This window comes from Colias croceus, chromosome 5 (genome assembly GCF_905220415.1).
Source record: "Colias croceus chromosome 5, ilColCroc2.1".
Taxonomy (NCBI): domain Eukaryota; kingdom Metazoa; phylum Arthropoda; class Insecta; order Lepidoptera; family Pieridae; genus Colias; species Colias croceus.
Window position 1 is genome coordinate 5,767,408 of NC_059541.1, and position 19,227 is coordinate 5,786,634.

The window sequence follows — 19,227 nt, forward strand, 5'->3', positions numbered from 1 at the left end:
TAAACTTTTTAGTTTTAAAGAAACTTAGCTCTACAGTCTAGTGGGAAAGAATTTTTATACTTTGTGGTTTATCTTAAAAATTCAATTTTAGTAGAAATAAAACTTGATTGTAATTACTTATTATGGATTCGTATTTATTATACGAGTATTATATTCAATATAGATGGTTGGTAAAAATATATAAATTATAAAATATCATTTTTGGAGGTCACACATTATCATTGTTTGTTTTTATTGTCTCCAAAAGGGCAAAAAACGTTGAAAGTTTAGATTCACCATGCCAATAATATGTGGGCTGGTAGTAGTACCATATATTGTAAGCAACGTGAACGCAGACTTTCAAGTACCTAATTCTGTTAATTTTGTATTATTAACTAAAAAATAAAGACAATAAATGAAAGAAAATATAATATACTATCTACAGCTTCACACGCGAATAAAACATAATTCACTAATTAAATATTAAGAACAAAACATAAATATTACGTAAGTACAATAAAGGGAAATTAACGAAAATTCTGTGTGAAATCGTAGCGTGAGTAGTTTGGCGATAAAATACCGATCCCAATCGACTTCTCGTTAACGGCTTTGTTCGGTAACTTGCATACATTTTGCTTTTACCATCCTTATTCTGTAGACACTGTTGTCCTCATTTATGTGATGCTATATTAATTACATTATTTCCATATAAGGGTGCTTTTCCACCAATAATATGCGAGGATGTGTAGCGAGGAATGTGTTTGTTAAAACAAATCATATCGCTTCATTTAGTTTGTTTATTTACAAACATATTCCTCGCACATTATTGATGGAAACGCACCCTAACCGTCAACACATTGCCGAAATTATTATTTTAAAATAATACATCAACATTTGGTTCATTTATTATTTAGTTTACCTATTTCGAATCGTAACATACACTGTTTATTATTTCATAGTAAACAAGAAAAAATACGCTAAAAGCCAAAGCAACTAGAATACAATAGTAGAAATTTAATCAATAAACCTTCAACGCGATTTCCCTTTTCTATAAAGAATTTACATAATATAATATTATTAGGGATCTCCGTATTCCCTTCACGGACCACGGTATCGCGCTTAAGATTTTACACAGCACTTGCATTATCGTTTCATTGAGATGGATGTAACCAGAAAGATTTAAGAAGTTAATATTTTATAGATTGTGTTAATTTAATATTCTTATTAGATACATTGAAAATAATTAAATGAAAGGCGAGTAATTAATTCTTAGACACGATAGAGTTTTCAAATTTGTTTTCTTGGGTCTCATCTATTTTCTATTTTTTGTAACAATCTATGCCTATTGATATATTCCTTCATATGATAAATTATATAATAATTTATGCAATAAGCAGCATCAGAAATAGTCGTATTTTTAGAGATTCCTCATGTTTATACACAAAACACCAAGAAAATTATATATTTTAATGTTGCATCGTTGAAATATACTATATTTTTCTACAATAAAATGTGTAAAAAAATGTTGATTGCGCAGCGAATGAGCGAAAAGAAAGTTTTACTTTGAGATTAGTTCTCTGAGACTTCATACTCCACGATATTTAGGTTTCTTTTGCACATAACAGTTTCGTAACTAAAAAATAAAATGCTGCTTACTAATATTACATGTATTAGAAAAAATCGAAAACTAGTAACCTACATTTAGTTTTTGAAATACCTATGTTATGACGCTTTTAGAATAGGGCGTTGTCCTATTGAAATTAATTACTAAGTAATCAAGTTGGAGAAGAATATGCGATGAAATGCCTTTCATTATAATTATTAATTTTGTGTGTTTGTGCGAAATAATATCATTACTAACTAGTAACTAGTCATAGATTGTGGTCAGTTTTGTGTGGCGTTTGAAAGAGACAGTGATTGTGTGATCAATCGTGGCTATTGTAAAATGTTCAGTATCACAGTCTCTACGACACAAAATAGCTGTATGATCTAATGAGTCTCCCACCGCATCTTTGACATCGCATGAATAATTTAGATGTTTCAGCCTTGTTTTCAAATCTATTCAACTATTAGGTACAAAGCAAAAATCGATACCCATATTATGTTTATTTATTTATTTATTTTATTTATTTAAAATCTTTATTGCATACACAAACAAAAATACAAATTTCACACACACAGACAGGACATTTTATGCAAAGGGCGGCTTTATTGCTTCAAGCAATTTCTTCCAAGCAACCCGAGCAACCAATGTATTGAAAAAAGAAAAAGAAAATTAAAATTTATGCAATATTATGTGAAGCTTTGATATTTATTAGTGTATTGAATTGGCTGTGTAACTACGTAATAATTAGTATTTATTGAGCCTAGTTCAGATTGTACGTTTGATATAACATACCCAATTATTATATAGAACCTCAAACTATTTCGAATAAACAGGATTCCCGTAATCTTCTGGAGCCTGGAGGTAACTGACAACATGAATGTACTAACTGTATTTAACGCAGGTTTATAATTACTATATACTTTAATTATAATATTCAATGTTTCCCACTACGAAAATATACATTCAAATAATATTATATATATTATCGTGTGATATAAAAATTACTATTTAGCTCAGAAAAGAAGGATACAACCACATTTAATAGAGCGTATTTCTTTCATTCGGGCTTCTTTTAAAAAAACGTATCCTCGACATATACTTTTCATACAAATTTTATAATTTATTACAACCAAAATTAAAACGAGAACATTATTAAGAAAAGCATTCAGGAATAATATATATCTACAATATTATAAGAAATAAGTGGTATAGGTATAAAATAAATGGAAAATATTTTCAATTACACGCCTTGCAGTTTCTTTTATAATCGTCTTTGTTACCTACAGCATAGTCCATGTTAGAACAATGGGTAAGTTTGGATTATATTATAAAAATCTAAAATATGTATGTAATACGAAATAATGTATACGAAATTATAATTATTTTAATACTTTATCTGAATGTAGAGCAATGTTAGAAGTTATAAAAATCAAGTAGTTAAAAACTTTGTAAAGAGAGAACTACGGGCATCAAAGCTAAAATAAATGCAACAATTGTCATGTGATAGTACTAGCCTGCTGCTTTTAAACTTACAAGTCTAGATAAAATGCAGCCACCTGCATCAATTTGACGCGCGAGGTACCAACTTCTAAAAGCATTTTATTTATTTATATTTTTTTGTAATAAAATATACCCGTAAATACACATTACATAAATATTTAAATTCTAGATGTCTGATCATATTATATTCGGATTTTACTTGTACTTTTCCTTCTAGCTATCAACCTTCAAAAAAATTCCAAGAGAGTGGTTCTTCCCCGATATGATTAAAATACGTAATTGTTTACTTGAAAAAGTTAAATACAATACTTACATTATCTAATCAGTTCCGTGGCTATTACTAATATTACCACAGAATATTACCATACCACAATGAAATCCCATCAGGCATTTGTTTAGCGTGTAATTATTATAATTTACGTCAAATAAAATTATGCTCATTTATTTTTGTTAAAAAAGATGAGGTTCAATAGTATTCTAACACATTATAAAATATAACGTATGAAAAAATCAAATAAGTAACCCAATATAAAAAATGTACATAGCTGAGTATCGTTACAAAACAATTCCAAAGTTCATTCTCACATTTTTCCGAAAAACATTCCACGCGGTATTTTCGACCAATATTTTTTTACAAGATACAAATATTGAAATATTTTTCATACTATGGTATCCTGAAATTACTGATCGTTTACTTCAGTGCATACCCAATAATATAAACTCGACAAATTAAACGAAATAGTGGATACAGCTTTGAAATAGTGAGACAACAATTCATTGATAAATCGACTTAACGTACCTACGTACCGTATCTACGTTAGATCATAAATAAGGTGAATCAGTACTTGGAGCACAACGATGTTCACAAAATTCACCACTCCCAAGAGCATTACATTTTACGAGACAAGAATTATAGCTGCCTCTTTATCTATACTATCTCGTAAGCCAAGCTTTTCTCTTCAAGTGTAACACTCTGATACTAAAATTACCTGGTGATCACACCTATGGAGATAAACCTCTTGCACACATGCTATAATTTTGTTCAAAGTCTTTATTACTTTTAAAGTACCTAGGTTAATTGAATTTCAAAAGACATGTGCGTTACACATATGGAATCAAATGTGGAATTTAGAGGGTTAAAAGAGACAGAATTGATTGTATGTTTCCTCTTAAAACGTTTTGAAAGAAATGCTTATTTTTTTTACTTTGATAGGTTTTCAGGATTATGAGATTACCTATTTCATACTCATGAAGGATGTTGGCTGAAGGTGCTCTTGTAATTATGCAAATTCGGTAATAAGCCTACTCGTACCAAGTATGTTGAAGTACCATCATCGCGTAGAAAATTGTCTTCCATACAATTATAAATTCCTGTTTCCATTGTAATAAGAGCTCTATATTGGGAAAATGTATTTACTTTACTACGATAACTTAACTTTTTCTTTTAACGATAACCTACTTATAATTAGTTAACCACGACCCAAAGATCAATCAGAATCTTTTCCCAATTTGTTTTGAACTGATATTTCATTCCCATTAATACTGTCTTCGTATTTTTGCGTCTAAATGCAAGAAACCACGTAAATCCTAATGACTTCTTCCAATACTACGCCATTCAAGTTAAACACATAAGACAGACAAGACGTGATATATAATATGAATGAATGAGACGCAGCACGTAACATTTAGTCGCTAATAGGTTTTTAATAACTCAGTAATTACCCTTGTTTTCCTCTCATACCATGCAAATAATTAGGAAACGTCTACCTGACTTCTACAATGTACAAGTCTTTGACAATTTAGTTAATTACTATTATTAAATCAGTAAACCAAATACTATAAACAGCACGTAATTAGTTTGCTAGAACTATTTTGATGTTTTAGTGCAAATACAATTATAAAATTTATTGTTAAAATCTCGTTAATCAATTTCATAAAGATGAGCGAATAATTTCCAATTATGGTTTTATAAATGTCCGTGAAAGCCGAACTTTGTAATTATACAGAGGAAAATATAGAAGCATGTGCTATTTAAACATTTGTTTTATTAAGCCTCGTCATCAAAGAAGCGCTCACAGGGTTTTATATCAATTTGGACGTGAGTTTACTACTTGCCGTCGGTTAGCGGTGCCTAGAACTCGTTTAATTAAAAGGGAATCTACTCCTCAAGTACAGTTAAGTCCGTGTTTGTTCCCCATCTCGCCTCGTTTCGAGCACCACATTGCTATCAAGTAAACTATTACATATATTACCTATCCCCGGAAACAATTAGTTCGAGACGTTTACAATTAAATATGCTGTGTGCATACCATCCACTTAATGACTTTTTAATAACGTCAAAGGAATGTAGGGTTTGTGGGTAGCGCCACATGCGACTGTGAGCACGTCTGCCCTCAAAAAATTAATAAAATAGAATATACTTCTGAACAACATTTGACGTGGGCGTGCTTTTTCACGTACTTATTTTGTGACATTTGATATTTTAGGATTAAACATTCTTATTATGTAGGTATAGACTAATATAATTATAATAACACTCAAGTGTTATTATAATTATATCATTATAGTAGTCTTTTTGTCTTTGTCGTTTCATTAGATATCATGCAGCACATGAAGTTCAAACCAAAGGTTTTGACTGGAAACTAATTATTTGGACCAAATTCTCCAGCCCAAAAGACCTATGCTCTGCGATTGGCAATACGTTGCCTTATATTAATCTCACACACTATATATGTATAAATAGAAGGCCCACGCTACGCCTTAAATTAGCTCATCGTACGTTTACCGGTTGATTGCAACTAGCCATTGAGACTTTCTTAGAATAGGAACATGTTTTCGTGCTGGAAATAGAGATAACATGACATTTCTCCAGTATTCCCTCAAGAGAAAGAAGGCTTAGCTACATATATTTATGTCGTGGTATGTTATAAGCGGTAAGATTATTTTGAAATCTTATCTCTTCCAGTCCCTCCTTAAGAATAGTCAATAAAGTAATGCCAATAGCCTCGATCGAAGCGAGAACGATCTAATTTGACCGCGAGACCGAAATTAATTTCCTTTTGAAAAATGTTATTTACAATTTTTAACTTGCCAACATGGCGGGCCAAGGATGAATAGAACCTGTCTAAAATAAGCGTAGTGAGCTCTTGCACGACCACATGAAGGAAATGGATAATGGCCATACATTACTTTCGTTTCCGAGTTTATCTTGCATTCTAAAAATAAAGAAATAAAGAATGTTCAATATTTATTTTGTTATGTGTGCTGTTGTATCTTGAAAATATTTTTAATTTGTATTTACTTTGTTTTGTTTTCCTTGTTTATATAAGTATGGTACATATTCGTTATTATACGGGAAAGTCCTTGAAGAATTATATTTTAATGTCTTATCAACATAGATTGTACATATACTAGTCGGTAAGTAAGTAGAGTTTGAACTATGAATAGTAATTTTATGTAAGGACATCTGCACGTGGTTTATTTATATTTACATTGAATAAATATTTTAATATATTAAATAATAATAACTTGCAAAATAATTAGTTATTGGCGTATGCTAATTTTAATATGATTTGGAAATTTGTAGTTTCAGAGTGACTGTTGGTAAGAATAATAAATAAGTTTCATACATATAAATAAATAATTATGTGGTTTTTAATTTGGAGGAGAAGGTATGTACGTTTTAATATCTGGAATAAGGTATTCCTTGGCGCTATATATAGAAGTACCTACAAGAGTATTTTGTAAATATACTATTAAACAAAATCTGTGAAAATAGGTACTCATTTTATCCTTCAATAATATTAATTTAACTACGGAACCCTAAAATAGTCCGACTCACTCTACTTGATTTGATTCAACAATTAAACAAACCATCACTTACAATTTAAAATATTAATCCTTTTATGTAATATAAACAGTTGACAAGAGGCAAGCGAGAGACTGGCGGAAGATTTACTCAGTCTACAATATGTACATTATTAATCATAATAATAGCACCTTCTCAAGGGGCGACTTAATTTAATTAATTAAGCAGTACTAAATATTGTAGGCATACTGCTAACCGGGAGCGATGAAATGTTAACAATGTTATTGTTCCACTGGATTTAATCCAACAGCAGAGGAATGAGGATGGCTCTTATTAATTTGAATGTTTGGGTGAAATCCGCCGACAAGGTCGTAGGGGTTACAATTTATTGCCCCAAACAGATATACAATATTAAGCTTAAGATCTACATGAGCGAACAAAGAACTGTTAACAAATAACTGTCTTTTGGATGTTTTCGAGAAAGAAACATGATACAGTAGTACAAAAAATAATACTGAGAAATCTATGAAGAGGCACAAATCTAATATAGAATGTCATTACTTACTTAATTATCTAACTTGGTTAAATATTGATATATGACTCAATTATACCTACTTTAGATGGTAATTTGCTATTAGTTTTGGTAACGATGATAAGTAAAAATATTACTGATGTGATATGATATAACAGAAACATTTCTGCTCATGCATATCATCTGTCTTTACGTGTATATTGAAAACGACGTAATGTTGTGAAATTTGCGTGTATTAATCAAATACATACAACAAAATGATATACAATTTATGTAAATAACAAGCAATATTTGGGCTAAGTTGTGCTACATTGTTATTGAAATAAACAATATCTATTGTAACTACAATCCAAATCCTAGATTTGTTGATAATATAGGTAGTAAAGTATGAATATTAATTGTATTGAAATGAGCAGCTAAATCAAATTTTCAATATCAACACCAAAACGTCATGTAATAAACTAAATTTTCTAATTTTATCAGGTTACAAATAGGACGAGAAATGATCATTAAATTCATAACATGGTAACAAAATCCCAATTGAATCAAATTTAAGATAAGCTTGTCTTCAGTTCGTGAAAGCGTAATTAAATGTGACAGGATATGAATTAACGTGGCATACTTATATATCTACGTGGTAGAGCAGGCTCCAAGGAGATGTTCGTTTGCAAAAATAGCGGACCTAAATCTGACTTCTGATATATATTGTATAGATCCCAGACATCCTATAGACAGATGTTGCCAACCAGTTTTGTGGTCCCCCTCTCCCCACCCCGGTAATTAAATATGGCATACAAAGAAAAAAATAAAAATTTCCAAAACATGTCGTGTGGGGTATCAAATGAAAGAACTTATTGAGTAGATCACGAATATATAGCATACTATAACATTTCTTACACTTTCTCTAAGATTTTTTAGAAAATTTACGAAAATGCTCCATTTTTGAGTTAACTTTAAACCACTATAGATTGAAAACTCATGAATATATTTTTTAAATTATTATTTTAAATAATTAACAATAGTCCATTGATTACGATTCAATAGTTTTTAATAAGTGAGCTATATGTATGTGGTGGATTTGATGACCCCACAAAATGTTTTAAATTGCAAGACGCAACTTTCACTGAAGTTACCGATTTGAAATCTAATCACACAGAGGCTGATTCAAGAATGTTCTGCCATATTGCAGAGATAATTATTCTAAGCCCTGACACCGATATTTTTGTATTAGGCCTTTATTTCTGGCATAAACTTGAAAATATACTCGCCATCTTTGAATGCTCCCCCCACTCTCCCATGCAACTATTTCACTGTACGAACTATTGAATCGTAAACAATGGGCTATTGTTAATTATTTAAAATAATAATTTAAAAAATATATTCATGAGTTTTCAATCTATAGTGGTTTAAAATTAACTCAAAAATGGAGCATTTTCGTAAATTTTCTAAAAAATCTTAGAGAAAGTGTAAGAAATGTTATAGTATGCTATATATTCGTGATCTACTCAATAAGCTCTATCATTTGATACCCCACACGACATGTTTTGGAAATTTTTACTTTTTTCTTTGTATGCCATATTTAATTACCGGGTTGGGGGGAGGGGGACCATAAAACTGGTTGGCAACATCTGTCTATAGGATGTCTGGGATCTATACAATATATATCAGAAGTCAGATTTAGATCCGCTATTTTTGCAAACGAAACTCCACTGAGAGTCCGGTCTATGGGTGATGATACATTTTTATAACATATCGTACCTATATAAGTACCTGTTATTTATGGTAAGAAAATAAAAAAATCATTGTTATTAAGAAACAAATAAAACAAGCATTTCAGCATTTAATAGACGATATTTGAAATATATTACAAAACGGAATTATGTATTAGCAAATTTCGATTTTCTAATATAAAAGATATATTAATGAAATCATAATTTATTTCCAACAACAAATAAAACATACCGCATTGTGTATTATTTTTTATTCATGCGCAAATTCTATTTAATATAATAATTAATATTATTGAAACACTTTCTTATTTACCTTGTAGAGTTGAGCAGCTCAATTCTACGGAGGAAAATATCGTGAGATTCTAAAGACAGAAGTTTGCAAACGTGACCTCCACCGGCGCTCATTAGAGCATCTTGGTCGAGTAAACGTTCCGACATACTTTTTTTCAATTATAAATCGGGTTTATACCTATAAGAGAAAAACATGGAGAATCTGACAAAATTTTTGTAAAGGACTCTCCACAGTTTGCTGACCCGATGAATGCCGTCTTTATGAAAGATATCATGGGATAGCATTCGCACACCCTCAGGTGATTTTCGACACATTGTTTGTGCACATATCGTGTGCCCACTGCAAATCCCTTTTGTCCCTCGTTCCAGATCCGCAAGGCAGGTGCGATGCAATAAGTTTCCAAGTCGATGAATTCTCTACTCCACAACAGAGCTTTATGCGAATCCTTTACTAGATAGGTCTTGGAATTTGCTGAAGTGAATCTATCTCACGTAACCGGTATCAAAACAGTACTCTGGAATCAAGGAAACTGATAGCTTAACCACCTCAACAATATAACAAAATACCCGTATCACTTGCTCCCATTATAAAAGTATCAAATAATATGTTAATCCATCTTGGTTAATATTCCGAAATTAACCCTAATTTACTAATGACAAGAAACATGCTATTGAAATCACAATCAAGCAGAAAACTGAAAAAGTATCTTTAATCTTTCAGTAAATCCGCGATGTGTCATCAGTGGTTAAAATATTCGAAATGTATTTATACTATGCATTTTCAATTCCTGGAAATAGATAAGAATTGCATTAATACGTAATCATATAAATAATAAATAACAGTACGTTCACATCTCAACAATATAATATACTAAATAACGTGTATAAACATACAATTCACGCAGGCACGTCAATATTACCTCACAGGTAATACGTAAGACACGTCTTTGTTGTTATGTAAACAAATCAGCCAATATTATATGAACCGGAGCGCTACTTTGAATGCAAGGGGAGAGGCTCGTTACCAGCTTACGCTTCGGGCTGTTGCCATGTCTCAATTATGTATCACTTCATTGCTTCATTGCCATGACCGAAGTTGTTCTGAAGTTTGCGCCGTGTACCTACATTAAACGTTCGTCGATTTTCTCTTACTCACTTACCAATATTGCAAAGATTATTAGTAATCAGGCACTTTGCAGAATATCAAACTCGATTAGCAAACTCATTGAATAGTTGAGTTTATCATAACGTAGAACTTAAATAAAAAGTATCCTTATATAGAAATGAACGCTGATTCAATACTGTGATATTACAACTTCTGATAATAATGCCAATGCAATGTCGTTTAAGGAAACCATTTGTTGAGGGAAAATATTGTTAATAGCTTAATAAATGGTTTTCCACTGAATGAAGGAAAATGTTCATTCAATTTCCGATTAAGTTCGTTGACGTCTTGTTGCCATATAAAATGCCTCACCACGTGCATTAGATGATTATGCAGAATTAATATTGCAAGTTGTCATTGATTTACATCTTGTGAATATGGATCAAGATATTGCTCGCGTCGTAACCGGAGGAATTAATAATAATAATGTGACGTTATTCATAAATTTCCTCATGTTTCCCATTAGCAAACATATTAGTATAGCAATGTGTACATCAAAATCTTTCCTCCTTCGAATTATATTTGATGAAAATAAAAATTAAAAAACAGATATTGATTCTACTTTTTAGTGGGACGAACATTAGATAACTAGAAAGCACGTAAAAGAAAGACCTTAGAAGATTTCAGTTTTCAATTAAACAATTACGTGTTAACAATACTCAACGAAGGCAGAGGATTATCTAAATATCTTAATTCATAATTTGTTCAGTGATGCTTATGTTAACCTCATTCTCAAGTCGAGTTGATACGATTAAAACTTTATTGGATGGCGAAGCCAACAATATTACCACAGCCTCTTGTGAACTGCGGACCAAACTTCGAATGCTCTCGTTAGCAGCTGCTACTGTTTATTTCCTCACTATTTACTATTATTATTATTTGTTTGTTAGTTAATATATTGTATAATTCTGTATAGGGAAACTTACTTTACTAGGCAATGACAAATGTATTTGTCAGATTAAGTTTATTGATTTATATTCTGTTTTAGTTGTTGTACCTACCAACGTCTATCTAGGAATATATTTGATAAATATAACTTTGAAAATAGGTTAACATTAGAATAATCATTAACCTTCTTAGAAGTTCGCTACAACAACATTTTCAATCAATCTTAAATCGTACTAAACTTACGTAGAAAAATTGCTCTATTATATAAACTGATCTGAAAACCAAATAAGCACTAACGTCGCGTACACATATAGTATCAATGGCACTTCTCTTCAAAGACTGAACCAAGTTAAAGATCTGGGCATTGTTTTTGATGCTAAGTTAACTTTCGTTCCTCATATAGAGTACATTACCTCCCGGGCATATAAAATGCTAGGATTTTTAATTAGAAATATAAAAGTATTTCGGGATAATAATTTAAAAATTTCGCTATACAACTCATTAGTACGAAGCATTTTGGAATACGGATCGGTGGTTTGGAGACCTCACTATGCGACACACATGTTAAGAATAGAGCGAATTCAAAAAAGATTTGTTTTGCATTTAATTTATTCAAACGGACTATCAAGAAATAGTTTGCGTTCCTATACTAATAGACTGGAATTTTTCAAAATGACTTCTTTAGAGGAACGACAAATTTTAATCGATCTTATTTTTGCATTAAAATTGTTAAATAATAAAATTGATTGCCCTCAACTTTTGAATAAAGTAAATTTTCGTGTCCCTAGTAGGTATCCCCGAAAGCAAATTGATCCACTTGTTCCACCAGTCCGTAGGTGTAAGTTCGGAGCCAACTCTCCTATTCCAAGACTGTGCAAGATGGTAAATAAATATGGTGATATCATTGATATTAATAATACCTCTCTCCGAACTGTTCGTAAATTGTTTGTATGTAAGCTTAATGTATAGCATGTAGTCATAGTTATTAAAAATTATATTATGTTCTTAGCCTTATGTTCTAACACCAAAATAGTAATTTATTACAGTTATGTGTTAGTATTGAGACGCAACTACATATTTATTGTTTTTATTATATACATTTTCCTTTGTTCTCTTTATAATGTAATGTTGTTTTTTCTCTTCTCGCTGTTGAGTTTACAATTAAAAATTGTCAGTTTGTGTAATTTATATTTGCATGTTGTGAATACCTATAATTGTTTGTTACATTTAGAAGAATACAATAAGTCTGTAATTAATAATTAATGAAACAATGTAAACAAACGTTGGTATTTCTAATAAATAAATAAATAAATAAATATAATATCGAAAATTAGATGGATATTTTTTAAAATTAATATTGGCTTAATAGAAAATTATGTAATCTCATAAAAAGAACTATGTGCCCAATCTTAACGTTATTAGGTAGGTAACTCCGTACACAACCTATCGACCAATCCGATTAATTAAAATGAGTAATGTGCTCATCTACGTGTTTTTATCTAATAACGAAGTAATTTCTCGATAATTGGTAGCGGGAAGGGCCTGCAAAGTTGTGAGGCAGACTAGAGATTTCAGAGAAATTAATGAGTGTTAGGAACTCGCGACGTGCTGGCTCCGACTTCATCAGTTTGGACGCAAGCCGGAACTAAGTTGGGGAGTGCTTAACAAATTTCTTACTAATTGCAGATGCAGCTACTCTGTGTATTCAATATTTGAATAATTCTCCAAATTACATTTTTATGACATTTTATAAACATCGGCGATTCACTGCATCTCTACATGACAAACGTACCTAATGCAAGGACAACGTCTTAATTATGTCGTGATTTAATTAAATTTAATAAGTTTGACTTTGATTGACTCTAAGAATAATGATATATTTTAAACATATAATCACAAAACAATCAGCGGCATACTGTCTAGTGTCTACTTTCCTGTTATTCTCATATAGGTACTACTTAGAAGTAATCACGACTGTTATCCACAGAGCTCGTAATATAGGAGATTATAATAATTATATATAATTATTAAGTACTTACATTAAGCAAATTTGTACATCTTTTTTATTGTTTACATAACATTTTTTACGTTGTATTTTTCAATTTATTTTACTAATGATTTAAGTAGTTATAATAAAAGTAAATTCTCGCAAAGAATACGAGAAGCCAATGTAGTGTAAAAAGTCTTATTGTAGGAACAATACCTATAACAATGAATGTAACCTGAGTACCCGGTATTCTAAAGTGGATAAGTTATTTATAAATAACGCTTACAATGAATGTGTTTATTGGATTTCATTTGGGTTTGTATCGGCACTAAAATAAAAATATTTTAGTTTTCCCACAAAATTGTGTGAATTGTGATATGGGTTTTCCAAATACCCCTTCATCCTTCTTAAGTCCCAAATTTCATTTTGGTTGGATAAACATCTTTTGTACATGGTAACATCGCGTGCGACGTCTTTTGCATTTCATTCAACAAAAATATATTATATCAATACATATTAGATATTACGTTACTGGTATTTATGTTCTTATTACTAAGTATGAAATTTACTTACACAGTCGTGAGTAACTTGTTGCATATAAATAGTAACAATAGCATCCAGTTCTAATTTTATAACTACCTCGTACTCAATGTTATATTTTAAGAATTTAATACACAAAATCCCAATGAGTAATATGAGAATTTAATTATTTGTGGAACTATGTGGTTTCCTTCTTAATTTTCAACATGGACAGGGATTTTGAAGTATGAATAAGACACCTGCGGTAAATTTCACGAATCTGACACCTCATATTAAGTTTAAATACGTCTAGATATATATAATTAATAAACATAGATAGTAATCTATAATATGTACTTACATATTTAACACATAGATATGTAGATAATGTAGTTTTATTTATAATATGCACTGTCAAATGCTTTGCAATCCTTTGCCAAAGCTTTCCTCCTAAAGTAAATGGTAACTGTATCTATTTATAACTTGATTAAAAACTAAAATACTTAATTATTAAACTATAAAAATGCACACACAAACAAAGACGTCATTACGCGTAAGAACTGCACACCTCGTCATATAACAACTAAAATATACATTAATCGATGAATTTGCAAAATCTAGAACAGAATTTATTGGACAGGATAAACGGATATTTTCCTTATAAATCTGTTCATACATTTCTACCTAAGGTAAATATTTAAATAGTCATATACCTACAGTCGACTCTCGTTAATTCAAAACTCGATAATCTCAAACGAATTATCAAACGTTTGAAATATCAAATACATAACAAGAACATAAATTAAACTCCAAATTTATTAAGTGTTAATCAATTGTTATTTATTAAATACTATAAAAATGACAAAAGTTTAGTGGTTTCTATGATTCGTGTACATACATGTGTTTTAATGTGAATTAGGTAATTAATTTTTCAAAAGAAATCGGTTAGGTATACTGGTTTGCTTCAAAGCACATTGCAGCTGCTCAGACTGCTCAATAACTTTTATTTGCTTACAATCTTTCCGCCTCTTTCTCTCTGCAACTTTGAATTATCGAGTGTTGGACTCCGATGAGTTCGAATAAACGCGATGTTTTGTTGTATATCAATAATATTTTGATTCGAATTACCAAGTGCATTAAAATGTATTGATTTAGTTCGAAATGTAAAGAAATTTTGTAAGGAACTCGTGATAACTGTGAATTATAGAGAGGTTCGAATTATCGCAGGTTTGAATTAACGAGAGTCGTGTATTTGATAAAAATTTCTTCACAATTAAATGATCGACCTTATGAAATAATGTCAGTAATATGCTTTTTGTTTACAATTGTATGTGACAATTAGCACGCACTATGCACGGTACCTACAGTATTAAAGTTAGTGTTATATAAATTTAAAGATACCTAGGTAGGTACTTGCGTAATATAAACGAGTAATTAATAATTATTAAAAAAAACTTGATACAGAAAGATTTTTTTTATATTATCACCTCAGCCATCTGAATCTTCTTAATTTTTATTTATTTACTAGCTTCCGCCCGCGACTCCGTCCGCGCGGATGTCGGTCTTCGCGTGGATGCTTTATTTCTCCATTTTGAGTAACTCTGACAATGACATCTTATAAATATCTATTATAAAGACCAAATACGGCTCGACCTATAATAATACGCAACGTGTGTTCGCGGTTCTACAGAATAACGTCTATGGATAAAACTGAAAAATTAAGATAATTTTTTTTCTACGTATTTTTCCAGGATAAAAAGTATCCTATTTACGCCCAGGATAATAAGGTATAATTATACCAAGTTTCATCGAAATCGAACCGTTAGTTTTCACGTGATGTCTTCACATACAGACAGACAGACAGACAGACAGACAAAATTTTTTTTAATCACATGTTTGAGTTTGGTATCGATCCAGTAACACCCCCTGCTATTTATTTTTTCAATATTTTCAATGTACAGAATTGACCCTTCTACAGATTTATTATATACATATGTATATATAATTTTTGAGTACCATATACTACCTTTAGCTATACTTCGTAAAGCGTACAAATTTCCTAGTGTTTGATTTTACGCGAGTATTACATTTCCATAAGATACAATTTTACTGTTTCAGTTACAGTTTTAGTACATTACTAATAGAACAGTTTTGTATACTAACTTTTATTTTACATTTAGAAATTAAAGATTTTTACGGGATTTTAAACGCGATTTATTCATTATATTATTATTGGGAGTCTCCACGGGGAGACTGTCACGGGACCACGCTCGCTGCAAAGTGTACGAAACGTCGGGAAATGAATGAATAAATCGCGTTTAAAATCCGTTAAAAATCTTTAATTTCTAAAAAAATATATACCTACTTACTACTTAAGTACACACAAAAAAATGAGAGCCGTAATAACTAAGAAGGTCACGGCTGCAGTTATCACTGTGATAATTATCGTTACGTAAGTACCGTGTCTTATTAGGCTAACGTTCTCATATTATTATCTAATCATCTAAATTTACTACTTTGTTTATATAATTTTTGGTGGTTTAAGTAAGTAATATAATGATAATATTATACAAAAGTATATCACTAGGTAGATACCTAGTGGTATACTTATGTACAATCAACTAATTCCCAACTTTTAAAACTTACAATTTTACGATTTATGATTCAAATGTCCCAATTATTTAAAAAAATTGTAGGTAAGCGTAATATTTGAACACTGTAGCTATTTGCATACATTAAAATACAAAAAAAAATACTATATTATTTTACAGGCGAGATTTAAACTTTCAAGATACATAGATTATCTACAGTTGCAAACCAAAATATACGTTCATCGCTAAAGTCTAAAGCACCCTCACAGGTGCTTGTGCATAATTAAGCTAATGCAATTGTCGGATTGCGAACACGCCACAGATAATCAATTACCCATTACGAACGCGTGTCGCCTATTAAACTCCTACAATGATTATCGTTGAGCACGTAACATGTTTTAATAATTCCAAAAATGACAGCTACATTAGTGCGCTTAGTTCCCAATTTGGTTCAATCACTCGCAATCGTTTTCATGTTTGGGACCTATGTTATTTCTCAATTTTGGAACTTTGGGTTATCAAAACAATAGTTACCTTTCGAATATTTAACACATTGTTAATATTTATACCAATTTAAGAGAGAAATCTTTTATAATTGATAATTAAATATGCATAATTTCTAACACGTAAAAATATTAAACAAGCACTTAGATGATTAGAATTAAAATAGATTGTATATTTCTAGTTTCAACGCACATTTCATATTTTAATAATCTGTTATTTCTCCTCACTAATAATATTGTAATGCTTTATAATTAATGTCCTAATAGAAATATTTTATCACTGCTAAAACACAAAAAATGTAGGTATTTCTGAAATTAGCATCGTTCATAAAACACACGAATCTGATATTTTGATTTTCAGATGAGAGGAACGAGCTGACATAACTATTAACTACCACAAGTATAAATTATTATACATATATTACAATGTTTATGAAAGAGTAATATGTAGTATGTTCCGATTTGAACAATTCTTTCGGTGTTAGATAGCCCATTTATCGAGGAAGGTTAAAGACCAATAAGAGCAGAGCAATGCGGGTGAAACCGCGAGGAACAGGTAGTATTAAATAAAACTAGGTCATATATTTCAGAATTTAGATGATATTAAAGTTATTTGTGTGGTTAATATACGTAGGTATATAAATTTCATTTCCTACATAAATTCTCTCTGGGAATTAAAAACATTTTTCGAGAAAATGCCTCGATTCAAACCTAAAATCCTGGCTGTGTAAATAAGGTTAATAGCGGAAGGAAAGTTCGAGTAATTTTTGTTCTGTGTTATACTAAATTTACTTAATAAATAAAACTAATAAACAAAGAAATAGTATGTAGTTGCAAGATTTAAAATATCAAATAACATCAGTTCCTAACGATGATTACGATCAAGTCAACTAATATTGCCTAGAGGTAATTATAGCCAAATCCACAGCGGAATGATTACATTGAGGTTTTGGTATGGGTCCAATTTCATTACTGTAATGAACAATAGGCTAAACACCTATTTAGTTGGAACTTGGAAATTAGACCGATAGAACGTAGAATTTCAAACTCATCGTTTTGTTTCTATTTATCGTCATTTCATATAATGTAATCGTCTCTATAATATCTAATATTTAATTATAACTACCCGTCATTTGATATTCTAATAAAAGTTTAATTATTTTAGTTTACTGCCCCACGAAAATATTAAAAATATAAAAAATCGTATTAAATTACAGCTAGTATTTATATTAGAACTAGCTTACCACCCGCGGCTTCGCCCGCTTTCTCTAAAAAGATTTGAGATTTAAACTATTCTATCTCTCAAGTTGGATCGAACTGCACATGGTGTGTGAATTTTATTATAATTCGTTAAGTGGTTTGGGAGTCCATTGAGGACAAACATTGTGACACGAGATTTATATATATATATATATTACGATTTTTGATTAGATTTAATCAAAAATTCTAATATAAATACTAACTGTAATTGAAAATCACAATGTATAAGTAATGCTTACACCCACATGTGTTTAGTGTAAAGATTTGTTAGTCATGTTAGGTTCTTTTACGTAGGTAAGCGTCAATTGTGGACAAGTCACGTTACAAAAATCGTAGTTTTTCCTTATGAATTATTTTAAGGAAAATGTAATAATAATAATATGGTTAAGTAAGTTTATCGATTTGCATAATTGCCTCGTGGCTTACCACGTGCTGATTTATAAATATTTAAAATTAAACTTTTTTAAGTATCCTAAGCCCAGGATACTCGTCGCACAAATGTCTATAATAAAATTTGTGTTTATAATATATTCCATAGAGTTAATACATTCCATAAAGTAAAAAGTTTAAAAAAATAATTCTGTATATCACTAATTCGATAAGGCATTCCTTGCTGTAGTGGGGTATGATAATTGAAACATACGTGTTACCTAGCAGACGTAATGATTGCTAATCTATCTATACATAAATAAAATCGAAGGAAAATCAAAACTGTACATTTAATATTTTTTTAAATAATACTTGGAGCGTGATCAACAATTAAAATCAAAACCCAATATATATTATATAAAAAATTTTCGTCTTTTTGTCTGTATGTACGCCCGGGCTAAACTCAAAAAGTGCTGCACGAATTTACTTCAAATTAAGT